Source organism: Pinus tabuliformis, chromosome X, assembly GCF_031772625.1.
Source record: "Pinus tabuliformis cultivar Carrire ecotype Pingquan chromosome X, CPIR1, whole genome shotgun sequence".
NCBI classification, from domain to species: Eukaryota; Viridiplantae; Streptophyta; class Pinopsida; order Pinales; family Pinaceae; genus Pinus; species Pinus tabuliformis.
The window spans coordinates 1,171,053,821-1,171,081,107 of record NC_142308.1 but is presented as its reverse complement, the minus strand read 5'-3'; positions in this window follow the sequence as shown (position 1 = coordinate 1,171,081,107).

Sequence of the window (27,287 nt, the reverse complement as noted above, 5' to 3'; positions counted from 1 at the left end):
CTAGCACACATTGACAAACCTTGGAACCTGACACATCTTAGCATGTCGCCTTGGCACTCTGGCATTCCTTGGAATTCGCAATCATACCTTGTCACTCCCTCCTTAATACACATATAACTCATTGACACTCCTTGTCACACACTCTTATTCATTCATTTCCATGCATTTGAAACTAGTGCTCCCTTGTGTTTCTTTGGCACTCCCTAGCACTCCTTGGCACATTAGTACACCTTGGCCCTTGGCACATCTTCGCATGTTTCCCCGACCTCTGACATGCCTTAAAATTGCTTAGCATACCCTACCACTCCCTCAACACACCTCAAACTCACTGGCATTTCTTGTCACAAACTCTTATTCATTCATTTCCATGCATTAATTTGACCTAGTGCTCCCTTGTGTTTCCTTGGCATGCCCTAACACTTGATAGCATGAATTGGCACACCATGGCACCTGACACATCTTGGTCACATGTCGCCTTGGAACTATAGCATGACTTAGCGTTTCCTAGCATACCATGTCACTCCCTCCTTAGCACAAGATATCTCCTCTTCTTTGGAAACAGGACATAAGCAAGCTTTTATATGTTTCTAAATGGAGTAGTCTTTTATGCCATGTGATATAAATTCCAATTTTCTTATTCTTGGCTATGGTGTTATTATTTTATACATGTGACCATTGAATATACCATGAAATCCTCCAAAATATTCTTAGAAGATGGGAGCTTATCTTCATGCATGAAGCTAGTGGAATGTGACAATTTATCTAAAATTCATCCAAATATGTGATTTGTGCCTTGGGAAATATGAAAGGTACCCTCGGTGGAGAAACATGCATAAATATTTGTGACCAAGTTCCATAAATGTGAGATTTTTCCACTTGTCAATTGTGCCTCTTGTTGATGATGAAATTGACACCCTAGTTGTGCAAGGCCAACAAAGTGTCACTTTGCATCATCTCAAGGTTGTTGCCATTGTCACCTTAACAAGGAATCCTCTCACTTTGGATTAATTATTGAATTGTAGGGTTGTCCAAAAGAACGAATTTATGGGGTGTTTTATGTGATTATATCACAAGCATTGAAAACCATATTCATATTGGATGGTTCAACATCTTGATGACCGCTGTCCTATTGATCACAACTTTTGTATTCTTTATTTCTTTCATCGCAACACCTCCAATAGATATTGACGCGATGAACTACCAAGTCTATACTCCAAAATCAGTAGCCTTAAAACACTAAGACTACACTACAAGTCTTAACGAAGAGACTTCAACCCTTCCTATCCCTCATTTCTCTGATTAAAACTAGGCTCAAATCAGTTATACAAAAACAAGGAAGGATTGGTTTTCAAAATCTACCAAGCGTAGCACTTTTGAGTCTGATGCAACCATTCTGTCAACTGGCGCGACCCACGGTGCGACCCATCTGTTGTTGGGCGACCTTTCTATTCCAGGCGTGACCTTTCTATTTCTAGGCGACCTTCCTATTCCAGGCATGACCTTTCTATTTCTAGGCGACCTTTCTGTTCCAGGTGCAACCCACGACCACACCCTTCTGTTTTTCTAGCACGACCATTTCTCAACACATTCACAATTCTCTGTCATTCATCCTTTGCTCTTCTAGATCACAATCCAAACTGGCCCAATATGTGTGATTCCCTTGATTGCTCTACTTTGGAATCCTTTTCGCTCTCCTTTGAATGAAATTGACTTTCATCAACAATAGTAATCTCTAGTTCCACTCTATAATTGGCAATCTGCATCAATGCAATAAAAATCCAACTGTGCATCAACAAAAACCCAATTTAATCATGCTACTCCAAATTCTAATAGTGAGATCTTATTATCAGAATCAAGTCTTCTCCATAAAACACCTTGCTGTAACAATTTACATGAAATAAGATTGGCAGATCAATTCACTTCTAGGCACACATCTTTGTCCATAGAAATTACACTTCCTGTAGCTAATTACCAATTGAAATTTCAACTATTTTATTTAGCGTCCTTTACAGAGGTATCCTGAGAATAGAAGATTATCATTTAACCCAAATTCACTATACAAATCCAACTTGCAATACATTTCCTTTAGATGCATATATCACAATCTTGATGCATAACTTTCCAGTTATCCAATTCAACCGAATTTTACTAGATCCCTTCAATCTACACTTTAAATTACAAAATGTGTCTTCACCACATGCACATAAAAATGTATTTCATTAACCAGTTTCAAATATATACAATACTTGGCCTAATTTCCAACATGGGCACACAACCCTGGCCTTTTTCTCTACATTCCATACTCACCTCTTCTCTACATGTCCCTTAGGCTTACAATTATAATAACAGTTACATAGTTGTGGATCATTCTGGTTCCTAGTTCTTCTCCATAGAGCTCTCAACTTAAATCGCTCAATTAGTTCCTAAAATATCTTAATGATTCCTTGAGGATCTCAACAACAGTGCTATATCTAAATTCTGCTTTATGAGCAAATTATACCAAATCTCTCAATCCACTTTTAACTCAACTATTTCCTATTCTAGGATCTCCTAATACCTAAAAACTTTATGAGATCTTCACAAGTCTAATCATCTCTCATATTCTCACATAATTGAGAATATTTACATTTAAAATCTCACACACCTATTTCTCACTCAAATTATTAAAAATATACAAAATTTCCTATTAAGAAATCAAATTCATTATCAAACATAAGATTCCCTAAGTCAACCAAATATACAATGATTTTCATGAGCAGGATGCTCCTGCCTTAGACTCCCACAGTAGAATTTTTTTTTATTCCTAGACTCCTGTCTATGAGGACTACCACTTTTATATAGTAATGTGAAAGCTACAAGTCTTAATGACTTGCTACCTCCAGGATCCCAAACCTTATATTGTAAATGTCCAAATTCTCTGCACCTTTGTTGTTGCTGCATGTCTGTTGTCTTCTGGTTCATTTTCCTTTCTTTAATCAGTTTCAAATTTTGATTAATCATCCCTTCTACTGTCAGTTGTCTTCATCTAGATTGTCTCATCATCAATTTCCATAGTTCTTCAATCACATAATCAATTTCTACTTTCTCATGGAATCCTTTTGTATCAACAACTTGCCTAAAATCTTTTCTGAGATTCTTTCTCTGCTGCAATTTTTCACATTCATTTTTAATCTGTTGGTTTCTCTTTTCAGATTTTTCTTCCATCCATACATCCTTAATGTCTTTGAAAATGTCTTCCTCTACAATTTCCATTTTCTACTTCTTCTCTTCAAATTTACTTTCAAGAAGTAAATTTTCTGTCATATTTCTGACTGCATACTCATCCACTTTTTCTTCTCTGTTAGCCTGTACATAAGAAACTTGAAAACTAACACATATCTCCGTCCCAATAAAATCTTGAGACACTCCCTCATTTATGACTATAGTTACATTCTCATACTCTTGTTCTTTCAACAAATACTCCAACAACTCAATTTCTCTTTGACACCTCACAAGTACTTCATCATGATGTTGTTTATAGTCTTCAATAGGTTCTTCTTCTTTCTTAACGTCTTTTAGTAGCTGTCCTTCCTCTTCATTCAGTCCTATGACTGTCTTCTTTTTGTCCTAAGACAAATCTACCTCACCTCCTTCTTCAACACATTTTGCATTACTGTCTTTTTGTAAGCCCTCTTCAAGAGCTATCCTTGCCCCGTCTTCTGCCTTAGCATTCTCCCACAATTTTTCTTCATCAATAACATTAGTCAAATTCATTGGCTTACCTCTCTGAGAGAGTTTTCTTTCATTCTTCATTAGAATAATATTTTTATCTTCTACCTCCATAACATCTTCAGGTGATTGTCTTATCCCATTAAGTAGCTCATCAATGAACTCCTTCTGCTGGAACCATTCAAATCCTTCCTCATCTAAGAGGTTTTCTTCATCATATTTTACTTCAATATCTTCATCTATCCTAAAGACATCTTCAAAAGGCTTCCTATCTCCTGCGATACCTACAATCATACACAAATTTCTAGTTTTAAAAACATAAGACCTTGTGGTCTCACTTGATGCTTCAGCCACCAGGTATTTTTGCTGCTCTGAATCCTTCATATGATTTAGAAGACCCTCTGTATATTTATCCTTTGTATCTTCACTACTTTAAAAAAAAATGGGCCATGTTCTGGTTCACATACCAAAACTTCCTCCTCATACTCATTCACTCTGAGTAACTCTTCCTTTAGTTATGGATTCAATCTATGCTCCCACTTCGCTTGCAATCTATGCCATTTGACTTTTCTTTTCATAATCCAACCATACCTCTAGTTTTCCTTATTCCTTTGTAACATCTCCATCAATAATTCAAGATGGAATTTATCTCAACTTTCTCTCTATCAATCTCTTCTTGACTCTTCCTCATGCCATTTGCCTTGGAATTTTCCTTCTCCTTTTTGTCGCTTTCCTCTAAACCTCTACAATGACCTTCAGTGATAATTTGCTTCCCCTCCTTTGTGAACTCCATCTCGTTCACTTGTGTACTACACCTAAGCCTCTGTTTTCAACAAGTCTCCATGTCTGCCTTTGATATCTCAGTAAGTTTTTCTCCTTAATCTTATCCTATTGATACCTTACCTTACCAAGCTATCCCCTTGAGCATGATCTATGGTTCTCTACCTCTAGAACAATTCTTTAAGTGAACTCTTTTTCTCTTTTAGGCTCTACAACTTCCACTTCCTTTGATAACATTCGCTTGTCCTCCTTATCCAACCTCTATTGGAATTCTTCAAGGTTATTCTACTATTTAAGAGCTTACATTCTCTTCCACTTGAGAACACAACTAGTTCTTTGTTATAGCTCCTCTCAACTGTCTTTGTTGCTAACACCCTTTTTGTCTACAACCTAAAATCTACAAACACAATCCTCAAAACCAAAGTTAAAATAAAAAAATACCATATCACCTTCAAGATCTCTGCACGATCTTGTTCCACCATTCATGTGCACTTTGAATGGACTATTCCTTATTCATTTTCCTCTGTAAATTATCCTTAAGGGTATCTATTACTTCCCAATATTTTGACACACTTTATCTCTTTGTACCTCCTTCCTGTTAGATTTAAAATATGATCCTTTCTTCCTGTGTAATATCTTTAAAAAATGCACACAAAGCACACTAGCTTTTTTTTCCTGCTTTGTTCTATCAGTCTTTATTGATCTCCTCTTTTTGCAATCACAATTATATCTGCATATACAACTTCAAGAGCATAACTCTATTCTAGTTTCCCCCAAAGAGATTTTACTTGCTCTAATACCAAAATGATGACCTACCAGGTCTATAATCCACAATCGGTAGTCTTAAAACACTAAGAATACACTACAAGTCTTAAAAAAGAGACTTCAGTCCTCCCTATCCCTCATTTCTTTGATTAAGATTGCGCTCATATCAGCTATACATAAACAAGGAAGAATTGGTTTTTAGAATTTACCAAGTGTGACACTTCTGAGTCTAATGCGACCCTTCTATCACCTGGCGCGACCCATTTGTCTCAGGCGCGACCCATCTGCTCCTGCATGAACTTTCTATCTCATGTGTCACCCACGGCGTGACCTTGTTGTTCCACACGCAACCCATGACCACACCCATCTATTTTTCTGGTATGACCCTTTCCTAATGCATTCACAATTCTCTATCATTCATCCTCTACTCTTCTAGATCACAATCCAAACTAGACCCATATGTGTGATTCCCTTGATTGCTTTGCTTTGGAATCCTTTTCTCTCTCCTTTGAATGAAATGGACTTTCATCAACAACAATAATCTCTAGTTCCACTTTATAATTGGCAATCTGCATCAATGCAATAAAAATCCAACTATGCATCAACAAAAACCCAGTTTAATCATGCTACTCCAAATTCAAATAGCGAGATCTTATTATCAGAATCAAGGCTTCTCCATAAAACGCCTTGCTGTAACAATTTACATGAAAGAATATTGGCAGATCAATTCACTTTTGGGCACACATCTTTGTCCATAGAAATTACACTTCCTGTAGCTAATTACCAATTAAAACCAATTGCAATTTCAACTATTTTATTAGTGTCCTTTACAGAGGTATCCTAAGAATAGTAGATTATCATTTAACCCAAATTCACTATAAAAATCCAACTTGCAATATATTTCCTTTAGATTCATATATCACAATCTCGATGCATAAATTTCCAATTATCCAATTCAATTGAATTTTACTAGATCCCTTGAATCTACACTTTAAATTACAAACTGTGTCTTCACCACATGCATATAAAAATGTATTCCATTAACCAGTTTCAAATATATACAATACTTGGCTTGATTTCCAACATGTGCATGCAACCCTCCCCTTTTTCTCCACATTCCATACTCACCTCTTCTCTACATGCCCCTTAGGCTTACAATTATAGGAACAATTACATAGTTATGGATCATTGTGGTTCCTAGTTATTCTCCATAGATATCTCAACTTAAATCTCTCAATTAGTTCCTAAAATATCTTAATGATCCCTTGAGGATCTCAACAATAGTTCTATATCTAAATTCTGCCTTTATGAGCAGATTATACCAAATCTCTCAATCCACTTTTAACTCAACTAATTCCTATTCTAGGATCTCCTAATCCCTAAGATCTTTATGAGATCTTCACAAGTCTAATCATCTCTCATATTCTCACATAATTGAGAATATTTACACTTAAAAATTCACACACCTATTTCTCACTCAAATTATTAAAAATATACAAAATATCCTATTAAGAAATCAAATTCATTATCAAACATCAGATTCCCTAAGTCAACCAAATATTCAATGATTTTCATGAGTAGGATGCTCTTGCATCATGATGGTGTTCATGAGCCTATTTGTAGTTGTGATAAGGGGATTAGGGGCTCCCTTATCACAACCCATAACCCCTAATGCGTTTAATCCGTTAGCCAAGGGGACCAAAGGCTGTATTTGTAGGGGCATTGGGACCAAATTTAGGGGTTCATAACATTAGGAAAATTGGAATTGCATGACCAAAAAGGTTGTGAGGGGATATCTTATAGTATATTGAATGGAGCAAGGGGACACAAGGGTAACATGGATGGGTAGAAGTCAGAGGTGAAATCATGGTTTACTAATATATATAATCCTAACATTATAGAATGAGAAGGGGGCTTAGGAGTTAATTTCATAGGTTTTAGGGGACCTAGAGGGAAGGTAGCAAGAGAAATTGATAGGGGAACCCCCAATAGTGTTGATAAGGGGATTAGGAGTGAAATTATCACAAACAATAAGCCCTTAAGTCATAGCCACTAAATTCCCTATCCCCTTAACCCCCAATCCATAATCCCTTAACCCCTACACTCATAACTCATAACCCATAAACTTGTTGACTCATTAAATCTGAAAACACTAACCCCTAACCTATAATCCATGAACCTTCTAAACCATAAATCCTTGTCCTCTTAACTTGTGACCCTCAACCCCTAACCCTTCACTACCTAAACACCTTAATTGCTAACCCCTTAAGCACTAACAATCTTAAGTCCTTAGCTACTAAACTCAATTGTGTCAATGTAGAATAATATGTAGGAGGAAACATAATGATATTATCCACATCAATGCTTGAAATAACCTTGAATTAGTCATGAGTTGTGAACCATGGGGTGAATGTGCGGCACTATTAAAGTTACAACATGTTTAAATTCATTTTACATTGTGAGGTTGTTCACCAATAGGGTTGAAGCACCATCACAAGGAAACATGACACATTTTTGTTGTTGGGGGGGGGGGGGGGGGGATTAAAGTTGTAACACAATTCAAGTGTTTTACACCTCCAATGTAAATGACATCATTGTATGTTTGTGTCAAGTTGTTAGAGAGCTTATTTATAGACAATACATTCAATGTACTTAGACTTCATATTTTTAGAGCCTCAAATCTAACATGGATTTGTACTAGGAACACTTCATGCAAATGAAAGGGGGCCTTTTTGTTTAACCACATATGCACAAGAGCACCAGATATTGCCCTTCAGATCCCCCTTGGTGCATTCAAAGTGGGTTTACATTCACATCAAGTTGAAACTAACCATAATGACCTTCCTCTTCTTAATAAAATATGCTAGCTTTTCCATATACACAAGATAGAATTAAAGGATCACCTTATCTATAGATTCCCCCATTTATTATGAGATTCAAGGGATGTTCTATTGTCTTTATCAAAATTTGGATGGGTCATTATCTATATTCTTTAAATACATGCCTAGAATTTTTTATGAGGGAGGTCCTTTGATTTAGATATTTATTTAAGCCTTATGTGGCCTTCCCCTGTAGAACTCTTCCAAGTAGGTCACCTCCTTCCATGTTTCCTTGCCTACTTAGGGCTAAATTGACGAACCAAGATTCAAACTTCTTCAACTACAAAATTAGTGAGGCATCATACCTCTTCTTGACCTCGGCCTCAACGAGACATCTTTCTTTAGAGATACGTTGAGGATTTCCCACCATAGATCACAAGTTGGATGTCATAGGATCTATTACCCCATTTTCTATTCAGGTGTTTAGAGTATATTTTAAAATTTTGATTGTGGTAAAATTGGAAAATATGGCCAAATTCCAAATTGGGACAACCCATTTTATGGATATGATGATTGCATTAAATTCTTCTTTTCAAGAGGACCAAAATTGATATAAATATCATCTCATTTAGACAAGTGGAAGTGTGATTTTTGAATTTATGCCCACACTTGTACAAATTCTTTAGGTCGACCACATCAACATGTAGGCTTAAGAAGCCCAATGAATGTGTCTCTTCACCCACAGTGAATTGTATAAATACAAGTGACCTCACACCTCATTTGGCATCATCATCACGCACACATTCTTCTCTCTCCTTCTCTCATTGGTTCGTACAACTATTGGGTAACTTCTCTCTCTGACACATGTGGCAACAAGGACAAGTTTTCTAGGCTGAATTGTAGGACCAAAATTTCAAGCAACAGACCAAGTTTGACCAGTGTTGACGAAGGAGTTATTGACCAGCTTTGACTGTGATTTTTGGAGGATATTTTATGTCTCTTTAGGCTGCATTTTTGGGCATAAAAATCAAGGGAATATGGGTAGTTTGACTAGTGTTGACTTCAAGGTTGATTGCAGTCTGATCATAGAAAATTATAAAGAAAATTTCTCTCTCCTTGGACCGAGTTTGACCGAGCTATTTTGGGCTAACTTTGACCTCATAATCAGGTCTAGTTTGACTGGGGAAGACAGAGCTATTTTGAGCATGATTTATTGTTGATTTGACAAGCATTGACTTTTTGGTTAGCATTGAAGTTTGACTGCACTTGACTACAGAAATTGACAGGACTGTTTTGACTTTGAATTGGGCAAGTCAATTTGACTTTTGTACTCTCTCTCTCTCTATTGAACTTTTGATATAATAATAAGAATAATTTATCAAAGGGTTTTCCCCACATTGGGGTTTTTCCCTAGCATTTGCCAAATCTGGTGTCCACTTGTCTTGGCTTGTCTTCTGATATTGTTTTATGTTCTATCTACTTTTACTATCATTGTGATTAATGGTTAATGTGATTGCTACTGGAAATCTAAATTGAAATTGCTATTGGGCTACTTAAGGAACATTGAAGTAATTGTTCTAAGCATAAAACATAACTTTTTTAACTAAAATTAAGATATTGTCATCTCAACCCCTATGATTCTTCTCACATTGATCATTTTCCATCTAAGGTATACAAATCTATATGTGATTAATGGATGTATCATTGGTTTGATCACACCTTGCCTTATCCATCTAGGACTCTAGGTGTAGGAAGAGGTTCCTTTAGCTACCACATTTAGCTCGATATGTATGATCCATGTGTATATGATATTATGTCCAATGTGTACTATTTTTATTGTGTTCACTTAAACACTTTTTTCTAACTCTTGATGCTTTGGCTATAAGTTTTAATATGATTTTTTCCATGTTGTTTCATAATTTTTCTTGGAGAAGTGTGTCATATTAATGGTTTGGGTATATTATTGGTGATTTGAGTAGGTGCTATACATTGATCTTATTGTACCCCTTATTTCCTTTAGTCAAAATTTATCCCATGTCTCTCTTAACAACACATGTGAAGGCCTTCTAAGCTATGACTAGCTTATAATAGGGTATTTTTAAGCTCTAAGTGAACTTCCTAAAAAATAATGGGATACCTATAACTACTTAAGTTTATTGATAACATTATTCATAGATTTAAAGATATTTTTCACCTCCTTAAAGGTTGATAGATATTTTCCTTATGTGTAAAGCTCATGTCCCTTTTCCCTCCTTATATGAACATACTTACTTATATTAGAGAGACCTAATATATTTTTTATTGATGCCCTAATTAGACTAACATTATTACTTATCTTCAACATCATTAGATATAACTTCTATGTCAGATGACCTTTTTATCAAATAAAAATAAAACTTAATGAAAAGCTAAGCGACCATAGCAATTGTTTTATAAGATTTTACTACCTAATAAAATATAATTTGGCGGCTACTCTAAAATCTAAATGGACCTATTAAAAATTATTTTCTTACCGCTATTCACCTTTGCCGGGTTTGGGATGAGTTCGGTGTTCTTTCTCTGTTCATAATCCTTATTATTTCACAGCAGATTCCATACCCTTCTATGATATTCAATTATTTTCTTCCCTATTGATTCAACTAGATTTTTAACGTGAATTTATTGTATCAGATCTCGGTTTTCTCTTTTTGGAGCTTTAATTGAGATATTCTTCTCCTGATTTGGATTTTGGGGTTTTTTCTACAATTCTGAGTAAAAATCATTTTGTCCACATATGGAGATGAAATTTCAACCTTCAAGAACTCCGAGAGGGAGAGTGTCTATGGATACATTTGAAAGGCTATTTTTTTTTTATCTCATTTCTATGATTTTTATTGTTAAAGTTTCAAAGGATTTAAACTTGTATACCAAATTATGGAGAAGAAGATAGGATTAGTGTTGACAAAAGTTTATAAATTCAATCATATTTTTTTCATGATTAGCAAGACCAGGCACTCCTATGGAATTATGATCTTAAAGTGTTTTGGGAAATTCAATGGTGATGTGGATTGATCAAGAGGCTATGGTTGCATCAGAAGTTCTCCTATGATTGTGTTTCTTCTTGTGATATATCGATCAACTTATGCTAGTCTTTACTTTGTTCCTTGCTATGATACCATGTAAAAAATCCTTGAAAATTCTGCACTGTTGTAGTGAACAATTCTGAAACTAAATTGTAACACCAAGAAACATAATTTCTCTACTAACTACAGCATAATAGAAAATATTTAAATAACAGTCACACAATCACAAAACATAATTTTTCTAGGGAACCTAACTGGGAAAACCCTCTCCCTGATTGAGAATTTTATTGATAGAAAATGAGAAATGGATCTCTTACAATACAACTTTGTTTCATTGGAAACCAATCTAGTTTTCTTTGCTTGTCCTGACCTTCAAACACCTGCAATACCCTTGATCTTCTTCCCTCAATCCATGCACATAGGATGCTTCTATTTAACTAGGAAATACTGTTGAATTTCCACGATCTTGTCTCTAGATTTAGAGTGAGCGAAAGTGGTGTCTCACGTTTCAGGTGGACACTCCACCCATCATCAAGGGAAATGAAGTTAAAAAGGCAATGGGTGGAGTGTCCACTTGAAACATCAGACACTGTTTTTTCTCACCCAGAGTCTAAATCCAGAAGCAATATCCAACATGAATAACTATGGAAACTTGCATTTATATATAGGCTTAGACTATGCTGAAAGAAAGGAATATGGGATAATTTCTAAAAATTATGTCTGATATACAAATTCAACAAAGTCTTTTAACCTTAGGAATATTTTGTAAGCCATTCAAATTGTTTTTCTCGAAAAGGCCATGTTTTTATTTCTAGAGCAGAGGTGGAGGGGGATGACTACTTGGGATGTTGACTTATTTGGGGGCAACCATGGATGTTAACAGATGGAAAGCAAGGGACAGGGGACCATGTGGCACATTAGTGATTGGCCTGCAATATTTTAACAGGAAAACCAAGCATGACAAAGAAAACAAACAGAAAAAATCAAGGGAAAAAGGGACGGGATTTCAATATGAATGAGTTATAATCTTGATTGGATTGGGTGCATAATTATGCACACCATATTCTTTATTGGAATTTTACTTCATGCAGATGCAAAGACAACAAACTAAGAAGTAATAAAGAGGAGGATGGTGCCCCTTGGTGTGCATAATTATGCACCCAACCCATACAAGATTATAATTCTCAGTTTTATTATCCAACTTTTGTTCCACCTTATGAAAGTAAACATTATTTTCCATATGTTTGCAGTATGTCAGTGTAGAGTTGTAATGTTCTAATGCTTCCATCACAACAATTCCCTAAGAAATATTATATTTCTCCCATGAATGCACTTAACCAACCTCCTAGTTTTCCTGCAGCAAATCCACCTATGCCCAATACTCAATTGAGACCAACTATGCCAACTACTCTGTCATCCATAACATCATATGTGTCTTTTATTCCAACACAGTCAATGCACAATCCCATGCATCAAAGGTCAATAAACATGCAAGCTCTTTAGTAATACACATTTCCTTTTGCACAATGAGAAAGCAAGTGGGAAGTCCTACAGACAACATTAGCCACTGTGCTAATATTGTCTTACAGTTCCCAGTTCTAGTGTCAGCACCTAAAGAAAGAAAATGCCATTGAAAGGAAAGGACATTAAGCCTTAGCCCTTATAAGAAACTTGTTACCCATTAAAATGCATTTGCATTTTGAGCATATTCTTTCCATCAGTTAATCTAATCTCATATCAAGGAAGAAAAAGGAAGATTGTTGTGCCAGTTAGGAGGACCAAATCAACAATCATAAGCTAGCATTCTCCAGAATGTTTCTGAATAAAATAATATATACATGCAATTTTTTTTAATCCATTCTAAAAGGATGTTGTTTTGAGATCCTAGGTTGGATTGAGACAATGTGCATGAGCATATTTATCTTTCCAGTGATGTTATCACAGAGTAAGAAAATATTGTTTGTGTTTGTGGGCCCCAGATAAGCGTTTTGGATATAGAAGAAATCGAGTAGCACAAATCAACAGATTTTGTGGACACCCATTATAGCATGGGTGCATAGATCAAAATGATGGCTGAAGCCTGAGAATATACATCTGCTAATTGGTGTTTGTACATCCTTCCATTGCATCATATTCATAAACCTTCAATGCCTTACTTACACCTCTGTATGTTGGTATTGTAATTGACTTCATGCCAAAATATAGCATTAGAGAGGTTTGAATCATACCCTACTGCTACAAAAAAGTTTGAAAATACAATATCTGTGTGATGGATCCAGACTCTCAAAAGGTGGCCACATCAGCTCCACATCAGTGGAATCTAATGATATGTGGCTAATTTTCTCATCCTTATCCTATTATTGAGAAAGCATCAATAGGAATTAGCTCTAGAAGCATTATGGTGTGACTGAGTTTGTAATGATGCTGTCAAATATTTTCCATGGAATCTACATAGGAGGTATAGTGGGTAGACCCTCATTACTGTAGGCACATGTGGCAGAAAGTTATCCCTTATTAGATCCATATCTCCTGTTTCTATAGTGCCAACTATTGCATACTTATTTCCACTAGGGAGGACTCTAGTTGTTGTAACTGTTGGGCAACATAAAAGGCATGGATAGTAATTATACTACTTGGACACTCTCAGCTCTTTATAGGCCATATTTTGCAGCAGAAAAATAATGCATCTTCTATGAATATTAGACCTATAGCATGATTGGGAGACATGTAACAGTAGAAATTTACTGAGACAACATTAAAATTCAGCATGCAGGAGACTATAGGGATATGATGATGTGGCTACAATTTGCAGATCAATTTGTGGGAAGATCCTATAGATTGTCTCATCATCAAAACAATAGATGGAAGGTATGATTTTAGATCTATAAAACAAAGTTATTTTTCCATCTTGGAGAATGCCTTGCCTGGAATAGGGCTTGATCAAAATAAAAAAATCAAGAAAGCATTCCACATTGAGAGATCTAAGGACCCTTTAACTCATCCATCACACAAATTCCTAGGATGCACTCTCTCACTAAGTTATTTCATGCAATATTACACAGTTAATGTAGGTTTTAAGGCGAGGAAGTGCCCAACACTAAAGGAATCCATTGAATTTTTTAAGGTCAATTTTCAGGAATAAGGAATCATTTTAAATGTGTTTGAACCAATTTTGTACGAAGCAGGGATGAAGCCAGGATGTCTTTTGGAAGCGGATCCGTAGAAGCATCATTTCCCAAAAATCTACGAAGCAAAGCATCTCAGAAGCATCTACTATATATATATATATATATATATATATATATATATATATATATATATATATATATATATATATATATATATATATATATAGATATATATATATATATATATATATATATATATATCTAAATTTGCTCCCAATTTGCATTTGTTTTGTGTCATCCAGCATGCCACCTATCAATCCCAAACTGCAACAAAGAGCTTTAAAAGAAGGAGTAATTGTCGGCCCTGGTAATGCCACTCCTCTCCAAGTTGGATTCAATGAATTAACCCTACCAGATGAATGGTCCAGTAATTATGAACCACTCTCTCAGAAATACCCACAACTGGCCACGGGGGCTTCACTGACAAAGCAATACCATATCATGTGCATTCATATTGGGGCATAAAAAATGAGGAAAAAATGAAATAATATATTGAGCATATAATAGGGGGTAAAGGGTTTTTATATGTTGTATAGCAATATGTGTATTATAAGGTATTGTTTATACAATACATTGGCCATGCGGAGGAAAAAAAGAAGTGGGATGGAGAAATAGAGGTTCAGGAGTATTGTGGGAGTATCAAGAGTGGGAGGGAGAAAGAAAAATCTATGGTAATATTAGGTCCATAGTAGCCTAATATTCAAACCTATGGCCCTAGTATTGACATGCAATTCATGGTAATGTTAAATTCTTAAAGTAAAAGTGACATTCTCCTTTATCTTTCATTTTCATCCTTTTACTTAAATTTTTAACATTACCATGAAATGACTCAAGATGTTTGAGAGTGGTTCCGACCTCATTATATTTCATATGGAGAAAGTAGAATTTTAGATCTCACTCAAAATCCAGCAAACTTATTAGTTTTTTAGGATTTTAGGATTGGGGGGATTGCAATGTTTCCATTGGATTTTTTCATGTACTAGGGTATGGAACTCGTATTTAATCAAGAGAACCAAGCCCTCTATGTACCTTGATGTTAGTGACATTGGTTGTTAAATTCCTCTATCATGACCCTACTAAAAATGTACCTATCACTCAAAAAAAATCTTGACTTCACATGCTACGTTTTTTCTATCTTATGTTAATGCTTAGAGGGTCATATTAATGACAAAGATTCAAATATAGGAAATTATTTTGATGATATGTAGGTATTTGTTGTGCCATGATTTTTTTGGATGCTAGAGGCCATCTAGAGCCTATTTTTTGATGTATTTTAGGTTAAGAGATGGATTGCACTCAATGTTATTTTGGTTATGTGCACCCTTACATGCTATATAAATGAGAACTTGTAATTTGTGGACCTATGGTTGATGAAGATTATAACTACTAGATGAATGATGTTATATGGTTTAGTCCATGTTTTTATGTTTTTTATCACAAATTCATCATTCTACAAGCTTTTGCTGACATATTTGCATCAAAATATATAAAAATATGTATCATAAAAAATCACTCCCAAAATTTCTCCTCGACTGGGAGATTTTGAAAATGTCACTCCTCGCTCATCCTTCCACTCCTACTTCGCGCATCTACTCTCACTCTAGCTACCACTCTCACTCCCAAGCATCCTTGCTCTAGAACATACATGCCTCACATTACTAATACCTCTATGATTTATGTTGCTAAGCTAATGATCCTCCCAATGATGAGGAAATAGAAAAGACAACATCTATGGCACCTTCACCCTTTCCTTACAATAGTGATGAATGTAGGTTTTAACCCCGTACAGAAATTACCTGCATATGAATTCTAAAACATAGAAAATAAACAATGCGAGAGCATAACACATAAAACACATATACACAAAGATTTTCCCCTGGATCCCAAAACCGGGACTACTAGCTTGATTTTTCATTACATTCCTTTCAATGTTACAATACATATTTACACATGCCGAAGCATTCAATACCATGGACCGAAAACCATTGTGGAGTACTAAAAAGGTATGCTTTTGATGATCATTTCAGTGGCTTTTCAGTAGAATTTGTAAACCTTTTTGCATCATGAACTTGGAAAACAATAAAGAATTATAACAAAACATGTGAGAATTAATATGCAAGACTTAACCGCTGATAATTGTTATTCTTCTGTGCAGGAAAGGGTGAAAACGAGGAGTTGTTGTTCCAAAGAAAAAGACAAGAACAGGGTAACTGTTGTCCCTTTGACGGGGGACCGAGTGCAAACAAGGCTTAGCAGATCAAAGCAAACCGGCCCGGAAAAGGAGGAGAAGGCACTAGCTCGGCGGAGGAGAAAAGAAATGATTAAGGATTAACAGTTTGGCGAATCCCTCAGGATCTTTGATCTTGAGGGATCGCTGCTTTATCTATCTTGTTACTTAGACATCTCCGTCATCACCCTTATATAAAGGGACAACACTATTAGCTTTAGGGGATTATGCTTTATGTAATTTTCTGTTAAAGATCAAACTTTGATCATCGAGTCTCATTGAGAACTGGTTCATTGTACTTTTGTTTTATGCATTAATATAAACTTGGTGATTATCTTATCTCTGCGTCTATATTAACTTAAAGCGGTGTACCCTTGGAGGCTAAGGGCCCAACCCCGAAGGACACTTGCTTCTGTATCACTACAATTTGATTTCTGCGTGGTTTGCTTATCGTCGTTATTTGGTAATCTGACATGCTTTATAAGTTCACATCACATGCTCTGTTAATATTAATTCATTAAGGTTTTTACAGACATAACTGTTGTATTGACTCTGCATTATATTATTGATCCTTTCAGAGTTGATTGAATATTATTAGTCTTGACTGGATATTGTTACTATTTTGTTACAGAGCTTTTGTGCTGTACATTCATGTTAGAGAATTCATCTGAAAGTTGTGTTCTTTACGATTGTTGGATTCAGAAGTAATGCTGTTCTATTTTGAAACACAGTCGTATTCTTGTTAATTAAGATTGATCAGATTACTATTCCAGCGTGTTGTGTGTGTATATGATTTATAGGCACTGTTCCGTAATTTATCAATAATTAGTGCTGTTCCATTAGTGTGTTCTGCTTGATTTGCCTTAAGAGTAAAAGATTGTTGTTTGATTTGGATGAGTGCATTTGAGTTAGTAGATTAAGTTTGATGACTGCTCGTGAGACTTAGTTGTGTTGCTATTCCATTTTAGAATTGTTGTTCCATTCCAGATTTGCTGTTCAATTTCTTACTTGCTGTTCCATTTTGCTATCAGCTGTTCCATTTACTCGCATTTTTTTTTTTGGTGTGAGAGACGATATAAGGCTGTAGTGAGCCTCGGCATTTACTGTCTAGCTCCCAGACCTGTCGTCCATGCTCTAATTTCCTTTCCATCAGTTTCCAAAGGGATGGGTTATCGCTGCCGAACACTTGACTGATAAGTTGCCTAGTTTTCAAAGTGTGTGATTTATTCTTTTGAAGTAACTTAGTTATAGACAAGCATCCGTTTACTCTTGTATTTTTGAACGCTGTACTACTAGCATTACTCTGACAAGTGATAGCCTCAGACTGAGACACTCTTTGAAATAACAAAACACTCCCGGATTGACATATTAATGTGAGGTAATTAGAGGTGAAAGAGACCCTTTTTATAGCTCTACATTTTGGCGCCGTTGCCGGGGAAAGAGTGTAGCCATTTGTCTTTTTCAGAGTAGTGTACGAACCTACTAGGGAAGAGTTGGATCTTAAAAACGGAAGGTAAGAACCTGCGTGCGGAGCATGTAAAAGCCCTGCTCCACTGTCCGCTTTCCTAACAGATTTGTTGTTGCTTTGTTTGAATAGAATTTAGTAGTTCATTTGAGTGCATGACTAAGCAGAAAAAACCAGAAAAGAATATCAAACCTCCATCCAAACCTGAAAAAGCTAAGGGGCCGGTGACCCTTGGCCGAACGACCTTCATAGACAAAATCTATAAGAAAACAGAATCTCAGCCATCAGTAGGCCCCATGAAAATCATTTCTAAACAGCCTACTAGTTCCCTTCAGGCCACAGGATCACCATCTATAGCCTTTGCTGAGGTGCATAGTCAAACTGAAGAGTAGGACTTTCAAGAAATTGAAAATTCTACTCCAGAACTATTGCAGGAAGGGAATTTTAGCAACTTTTGTGAAGGAGAAGGAGAAACAGGGGAAACCGAGGAACCAAAATCTCCTATTGGAACAAATCAGCCATTAAATAGCCCAGATAAGGGGAGCGCTGCAAAAATAATTGTTGAAGGAATCCAATCTCCTCAGACATCAGGTATTCTCATTATCCCAGATAAAGGAAGTGCTATTAAAACTATCCCTGTCAAAACCGTTCCCTCTCAACCTAGGAATACCCTCCTAGATATCCCAGAAGGTTATTGGCATATATTCGATCCTATGGCTCAGAACCAGCCAAATGCTCAAACCTCTACATTACAATATCCTATAATGGATTCTGCAGCAAATGCGCCCATGAAAGCTATCCCTCTCCAACATATCCCTACATTTCATGGTCTCACATCAGAAGATCCGGATGCATTTTTATTCGAATTCGATGTGTTATGCAGGGGATATGATTACACCACCGATCCCCAGAAATTGAAATTATTCCCTTCTACATTAAAAGGGGCTGCTTTAAGATGGTTTATGGGACTAGGTGGTGGGGTTATCAACAATTGGGATCAAATGAAAGAATCCTTCTTAAAAAAATATCAGGACTATTGTAGGTCTAGAGAATTAAAGGACGAAATATTCCAAATGACAGCCAAACCGAATGAAATATTAGAGGAGTATGTGGAATGTTTTCAGTACAATCTACAAAGATCTCCTTATGCATCACTACCTTTACCTGATAATGTGTTAAAAACTGCATTGATAAGGGGCATGAAGGAACAATGGATTGAAACATTAAACATCATGGGAAAAGGGGATATTTATCAAGAGAATTTTGCTGACATCATTGATTTATGTATCAGAAGTTCGAGAGGCAGCACAAGAGTAAAACCGGCAGAATATGATCGGTTTGCAAGAGATAACAAAATACCAACAGAAGGAGTAACACATGTAGAGATTGGGAATTTATTGGAAAATTTTAAAACTGATATTCTAGGGACACTAACTACACAACTTGATATTATGCAGGCTAAACAGAAGCAGATGGAGGCAGAACAGAATTTGGCGATCTTCTGTCCCCGATGCAGGAAAAAGCATAGCCACAAGGAATGTCCACTAGATACAGTCCAAACATGCGCCATATGTATAAAAGATCACCTTACGGAGAGCTGCCCCTCACTTCCTGGATTGAAAGCGGTATATAAGGAAGCGGAAGAAGAACCAGAATCGGTGTACTTGATCAACTAGCACCGCCAGTGGCAACCGAGACAATCTGGTATGTTTCCAGACCCAACTTCTTCTTTTCCGCCTCCGCAGTATAATGCTCAACAATATAGTATGTGGCAAACTCAATCTCAACCCCCATTTTCAAACTGGTCATGACAGTCGTTTCCTTCTTCAAACCCGTGGCTGAATCAGGCAAGCCAATCTGGTTGGCCGAATTTCCCTTACACTCCACCATATTGGAAAAATGGCTCATATCCTCCACAATGGACTCCCCCTACTTCACAAAGTTCACCCTGGCAGACAAACTGGCAAAGACCGATGCACCAGCCAGCAGGAACTATTCCACTCCCTCAACCTACTCTGCCAGCCTTACAACAAAATCCCCAGTCTAATCTGAGACCGCAACTCCCAGCCCAACCCAACCCCAATCCAAATAACAAACCGGTCCAGTCTCTTCAAATTATAGAATCACCAGAAATAGGACCCGACCTGAGGGAGTGCAATGATCTTCACTTATGATCTGGACGTATTATTGAAACTGAGGGAGATAAAACAGTTCATATTGAAGATCAGTTACCAAAAGAACATCAGTTGCAACAAGAGGATGTAAATAAGCAGCAGACTCATAATCAAGCAACCACATCCTCTCCTCCGTTCCCAGAACGATTAGTCATACCTCGACCTTTACAGTATCCTGACTTCGACATTCTGGGAGAATTACAAAATCTGTACATAAAATTCCCATTCCTCCAAGCCATTCAAGACATTCCTATATACGCAAAAACTATCAAAGAATTGTGCATAAAGAAACCAAGGAGGAATATAACAACTAATCTAAGTGTCCAAGTAGTTGGTACTTTATCTGATTTACTATCCGGGAAAGAAACACCCATTAAATATGAAGACCCAGGAAATCCAATTGTAACTGTTCAAATTTATGGTCAAACCCTGTCTAATGCCTTAGTTGATCTAGGAGCTGCAATTAATATTTTAACAACCACCACTTGCCAAAAGCTCGGCATTATATCTGTAGAACCCACCTCTACTTTGTTAGAATTGGCTGACCGATCTGTGGTTAGACCAGAAGGTACTCTACATGATGTCATGGTCTCTGTGGATTCCTGGGAATATCCAACCGATTTCCTGATAATTAATCCAAAAACCCGACTTGATGGACACCCGCTAATTCTAGGTAGACCTTGTCTTGCCACTGTCGATGCTTACATTGGTTGCCGGCAAGGAAATATGACCATAAACAAAGGACCAGATATCAAGAATTTAGTTCTATACCCTCCAGTGCAGCCAAGTGTCACAATAATTAAAACTAACAAGCACCCTGTATCATACCTTACTGATAACATTAGATCTCCATTGACTATACAAGAGGCACTTGATTTTAAAGATCAAACAGAAGATGATGCCATTAACAACTTCATTAGTCAAACTGAATCTGGATCCTGCACACAGTGTCACATGATAGAAGTAGCATTTGACAATGAATTAGAGGAAGATCCTCTGAAAGATACGCATGACCAAACAATACCCGTTACTTCTATTGCAAATAGTAAAATTGTGGAAATTGAACCGGGAAAAACATTAAATATCAATGCCAACCTCACACCTGAACAAGAAACGAAGCTCATCCATTTGTTAAGAAAATATCAAGAAGCATTCGCATGGGATTACCCTGATATGAAAGGAATCGATCCCCAATTATGTACACACCACATTTATATAGAAAAAGATGCCAAACCTGTTCGTCAACCATAAAGAAGACTTAATCCTCATCTAAAGGATGTGGTAAAAGCTGAACTTCAGAAACTTTTAGATGTCAATTTTATCTATCCTATTTCTGATAGTAAATGGGTCTCTCCGCTTGTGGTGGTACCAAAAAAGAATGGGAAATGGAGAATCTGTGTAGATTACAGGGAACTAAATAAAGCAACACAAAAAGACCACTTTCCTCTCGCATTCATAGACCAAGTATTAGATACTTTAGCAGGAAAGAAATTCTTTTCTTTCCTGGATGGCTTCAGTGGATACAATCAGATTCAGATTGCCCCTAAAGACCAGGACAAAAATACTTTTACTTGTCCTTGGGGAACCTTTGCCTATCGAGTTCTACCTTTTGGCTTATGTAATGCTCCTGCCACATTCCAAAGGGCTATCCTTAGCATTTTTGCAGACTTAATAAATGATGGACTTGAAGTATACATGGATGACTTTACACCATATGGAGATGATTTTGATCTAGCACTAGACACCCTAGAAAAAGTTCTACAACGCTGCATAGCTACTAGGCTTTGCTTAAGGCACAAAAAATGTTACATGATGATGACTGAAGGACTTATCCTAGGACACTATGTTTCAGCAGCCGGCATTCAGGTAGACCCGGCCAAAATCCAAATACTTTTGCTTATTCCCACTCCTACTACTCAAACAGAGGTACGCAGCTTTCTTGGATTTTCTGGCTATTATAGACGATTTATAGAACATTATTCGCACATTGCTGCACCTTTATATGCACTAACTGGTAACGTTGATTTTCTTTGGACAGAAAAATGTGAGCATGCTTTCGAGGATTTAAAGAAGCTTGTATCCACAGCCCCAGTCCTTCGAGGACCAAACTGGGATTTACCATTCCAGATATCATCTGATGCCTCAGATACAGCCATTGGCGCAGTCCTTGGGCAGGAAGAGGATAAAAAACCATATGCTATCTATTACATCAACAAAAATTTATCCCCTGCTGAATTAAATTACACTGTTACTGAAAAATAATTCCTAGCTGTAATACATGCTGTCAATAAGTTTAGACATTATATTACAGGCTATCCTGTTATCTTGTATACAGATCATTCTGCCATAAAATATTTAGCAAATAAGCCTATCACAAATGCCAGAATAACTAGATGGTTGATTTTATTGCAAGAATTCGATATCACAATCAAGGATCGGCCTGGCAAAGAAAACCCTGTAGCCGATTTTCTCTCAAGAATGCCAAAGCCAATCGATACAGCAGCAGTTGAAGATCAGTTTCTGGATGAACATTTGTTTGCTGTTGCCGTTCAAACACCCTGGTATGCAGATGTTGCCAATTACCTCGCAGTAGGTAAATTACCAAAACACCTAACCCCTAATGAGCGCAAACAGATTGTTCAAAAGAGTGCTCGATTCTCGTGGATTGGGGGCTATTTGTTTCACACAGGGGCAGACATGCATATCAGGAGATGTGTTCGAGAAGATGAAATCTTTGACATCCTAAAAGCCTGTCATGATGGACCGTGTGGTGGACACTTCGCTGAGCGTAGAACTGGACATAAAGTATTGCAGAAAGGATATTATTGGCCCACGATTTTCAGAGATGCAAAGAAAATTGTCCAACCCTGTGACAGCTGCCAGCGAGCAGGACGTCCTGGTCAATCTGACGAGATGCCTCTGAAACCACAGTTAGTCATTGAACCATTCGAGCAATGGGCTCTTGATTTCGTTGGACCCATCAACCCATCATCAAATCAGAAAGCATATATCTTGGTGGAAACAAAATATGTCACCAAATGGGTTGAGGCAGAAGCATTGTCAAAAGCCACAGAGGACTCTGTCATACAGTTCTTGTTCCATCTATTTGTACATTATGGTCTTCCAAGGGAAATAATTATAGATGGAGGACCACAATTTGCTGGGAATAGATTAGCTGCAACACTCAATAATTATCACGTCCAGCATAAAATCACTACTCCATACCACCCACAGGTGAATGGACAAGTAGAAAGCAGCAATAAGGTAATAGAATCAATCCTAACGAAAACCATTGTGTCACATAGGCGTGATTGGGCTGCCAGACTACCTGAAGCACTCTGGGCCTATAGAACAACATGGAGAAGCACCACTGGTTACTCACCTTATCAATTAGTGTTTGGAAAACAACCCATTTTTCCCATAGAATTTGAAATCCAAACATTACGAATAGCACAGGAAGTTGGCCTAGATCTAAGCGACGCACAAATCAATTGACTACAGCAGATCAATGAATTGGACGAAATTAGGCTCTCTGCACTACAAAATATAGCACTAATTCAATAGCAGCGAGCTAAATGGCATGATGCGCTCATTAAAAACAAAGTCTTCCATGACGGAGACTAGGCTCTGTTGTACGACTCTCGGTTTCAGGACTTCCCTGGGAAACTCCAGACTCGTTGGTTGGGACCATACGAAATCCAGAAGGTACATGACAATGGGACCCTTACTCTAATCACCATTGACGGTTCTGGATATGCATTCAAAGTAAATGGCCACCGAGTTCGTCTCTATCGCAAACCACTCACTCGGGAATCCTTCTGCCAGCAGCTTCGCCGAGACTCTGATATGGAGATTTTAGGAGAGGAAGAGAAGTCTTCCTCACCTGTAATTCATTAAGAAATTCATTTCTTTTTACAATTTGTACATAAGTTCTTTTCTTTGAGTCGTTCTTGTACATATGCTTGAACTAATGTTTTGCTGTTCCTTTTCTTTCTCAAAATTTCGATTTTAGCCGTTCCGTTTCTAAAAGAATGGCATTTGCGTGCTTTTGCTGTTCCTTTTCAAAAGGAACAACATTTCTTGATTTTCTGCTTTTCCTTTTCAAAAGGAACAACATTCTTGATTTTCTGCTGTTCCTTTTCAAAAGGAATAGCATTCTTGAAGCTCAGCTTTAGCCTAGAATTTTGTAATACCTTTGAAGAAACTTACCACTTTGGTTGTTTAAAAAATTCTAGTATGAAAAAGGCTAAGAGATATGAGAAAATCCATAGCCAAAATTGTAAGTGCCCAAAGTCATACCAAAAATATGATAGATGGTCTGACAAATGAAATCAACAAAACAAAATACCTCGGTTCCAAAAGAAAAGGTATTTGTTCAGAAAAAGGACATCACCAGCCAGGCAATCCAAATGTTTTATATGTGGGAAAGATGGCCATTGGGAAAACAGATGTCTAGAAAAGGGCAAACAAAAAATTCATACAAAGGTAATGGAAATATTTAATTATGTTCACAATCCTGCAGACTGGGATGTTGTTTCAAATTCAGACTCAGAATATGAACATTTCTCTGTACACAGTGAGTCAGATGATGATATTGAGAATTATTTCAATAAGATATCTCTATCAGATAGTGAAAATAGTAGTTGTACATATTTATCAAATTGTTTTATGTTTTCATCATATACTGTTCAACAACAAATAGCCAACCTCCAAAGGCAAAAGGAATCTCTCCATCCAGGATATCTCCTTCCAAGAGAAAAAATTCAAGAAAAGATAGATGCTCTAGAAAAATAAATAACCCAAGGTGAAAGCTTTTGTAATATACATTTCCAACCATAATACAAATCTACTAGCTATCATGACTCTATACTTGAAGAGATAAAGAGGATTGAACAAAGTTCGTAGGAAGACTGTCAAATCCTAGTAAATATCGCCACCCAAATATAGTCTAAAGTTCAACAATTGGAGGAGTTGAATTCAAAATTAGTAACAAAATATTTCTCCACTACAAAGACTCCATTTGAAGCTCTTACCCAAGAAGAATCAAATAAAGAAATCAGTGGTATAGGAGACAGGATGATAATACCAATAACCATAAAAGTGCCAGGTTACAAAGCCTATACACTAGATGCCCAAATAGATACTGGTGCTATGAGTAGTTGTTGCAAATATAAAGCCATACCATCTTATTACTGGCAACCTACTACAATCCATTTCAAAGCAGTAAACAAGCAGGTAATGAAGATATCTCATGTAGCTCCAGACTTCCCAATTGGTTTGGCCTCTCAAGAAGTCTATGTTACATTGTATAATTATGACACATGATCTAACATGTTTCTTGGTCAAGATTTTGTAAAACCGTACATGCCAATGATAGTTGACAGGAACCAAATTACTTTTAGCATATAGAAAGAAAAGGTATTAGTTCCTGTGATAAACGCTTATACGGTTAGGGTCCCTCTTGATGATATAGATATAGTCTCTAAGACTATAGAAGAGCTTACAAAAATCAAGAAAATTGTGAAGCATGCTGATCTTCATGGGAAAGATGTATTAAAAGATATTACAGAAAAACTAAAAAATGATTGTACTTCTGACTATCCTGATGCTTTCTGGTCTAGGGAAAAATATTTTGTTTCTCTTCCATACAAACATCAACAGGAACAAAGGCCTCAGAAAGCCTTCTCCAACCATATGAGCCCTACAAAACAACAGTTATGTCAAGAAGAAATGAAGCAGATGCTAGATAGAAAATTTATAGAACCTTGCAAAAGTGCATGGGCTTGTCCGGCATTTTATGTAAACAAACATTCTAAACAAAGAAGAGGGAAAAGGAGACTTGTCATCAACTACAAGGCTTTGAATGAAGCATTAGAACCAATCAAGTATCCTCTTCCAAGTAAGGATACACTATTTTCAAAAATTTCAAGAGCAATTTTTTTAGTAAATTTGATTTAAAAATTTGGTTTCTGGAAAATTGGCATTAACCCTGAAGATAGGTACAAAACAACTTTTGTAGTACCTAGTGGACAATATCAGTGGATGGTTATGCCATTTGGTCTAAAAAATGCACCATCTGAGTTTCAGAAGTGCATGGAGGATATATTTAAATCATATGATTTTATTATTGTATATATTGATGATTTATTAGTTTATAGCAAAGATATTCAGCAGCATAAGAAGCATCTGGAAGTTTTCTACCAAGTGGTTTTTCAACATGGTTTAGTACTCTCATTTTCTAAGCACAAACTAAGATTGAATATCTTGGAATGATCATATCTTTAGGAAAAGTGCAGCTACAACCCCATGTTTTACAGTCATTGCTCAATTTTCCAGATATTTTACTTGATGTCAAGACAGTACAAAGATTCCTAGGATGCCTAAACTACATCAGGCAGTTCTATCTAGAACAAGCTAAAGATACCAAGATCCTTCAGCAAAGGTTGAAGAAAAACTCAGCCTAGGTGCCACAAATGACATAAGTTGTACAAAATATTAAGAAAAGAATTAGAGACCTTCCATATTTATCATTACCACAACAAGACCTGCCTTTTATCCTAGAAACTGATGCATCTGAGCATACTTGGGCTGCCATTCTCCTACAGAAACATTCTAAAAAAGAAGAAGTTTGTGCTTATGCTTCAGGTACCTTTTCAGAGGCTGAGAGGAAGTATCCTTCATCCCACAAAGAAATATTGGCTATGAAAAATGGAATCAAAAGATTTAGGTTTTTCCTAAAAAGTGTTTCTTTCATTGTAAAGACTGACCTTAAACATATGAAAGGAATGTTGCAGAACAGAAAACTACTAGAGTAGGGAAATTCAAGAGTACTTCGATGGGCACTCTGGCTTGAAGGATTTGACTTCAACATTGTTTACAAAGTAGGAAAAGAAAATTATCTTGCAGACATGTTGACTAGAGAAGGAATAGGAGGACAGAAAGAGTTTATTGTCAAAAATTTTGAAGTAGGAGAATGTTCTTCTTCCAAATCAAGATCCCAAGTTAGTCTTTGCAGCTCTTGTCGTTACCAGTTTTGTTGGGAATGTTTTTCTCAAAAGATCTTAGCCCTGCCTAAATATATTCAGAAAATAATCTTAGA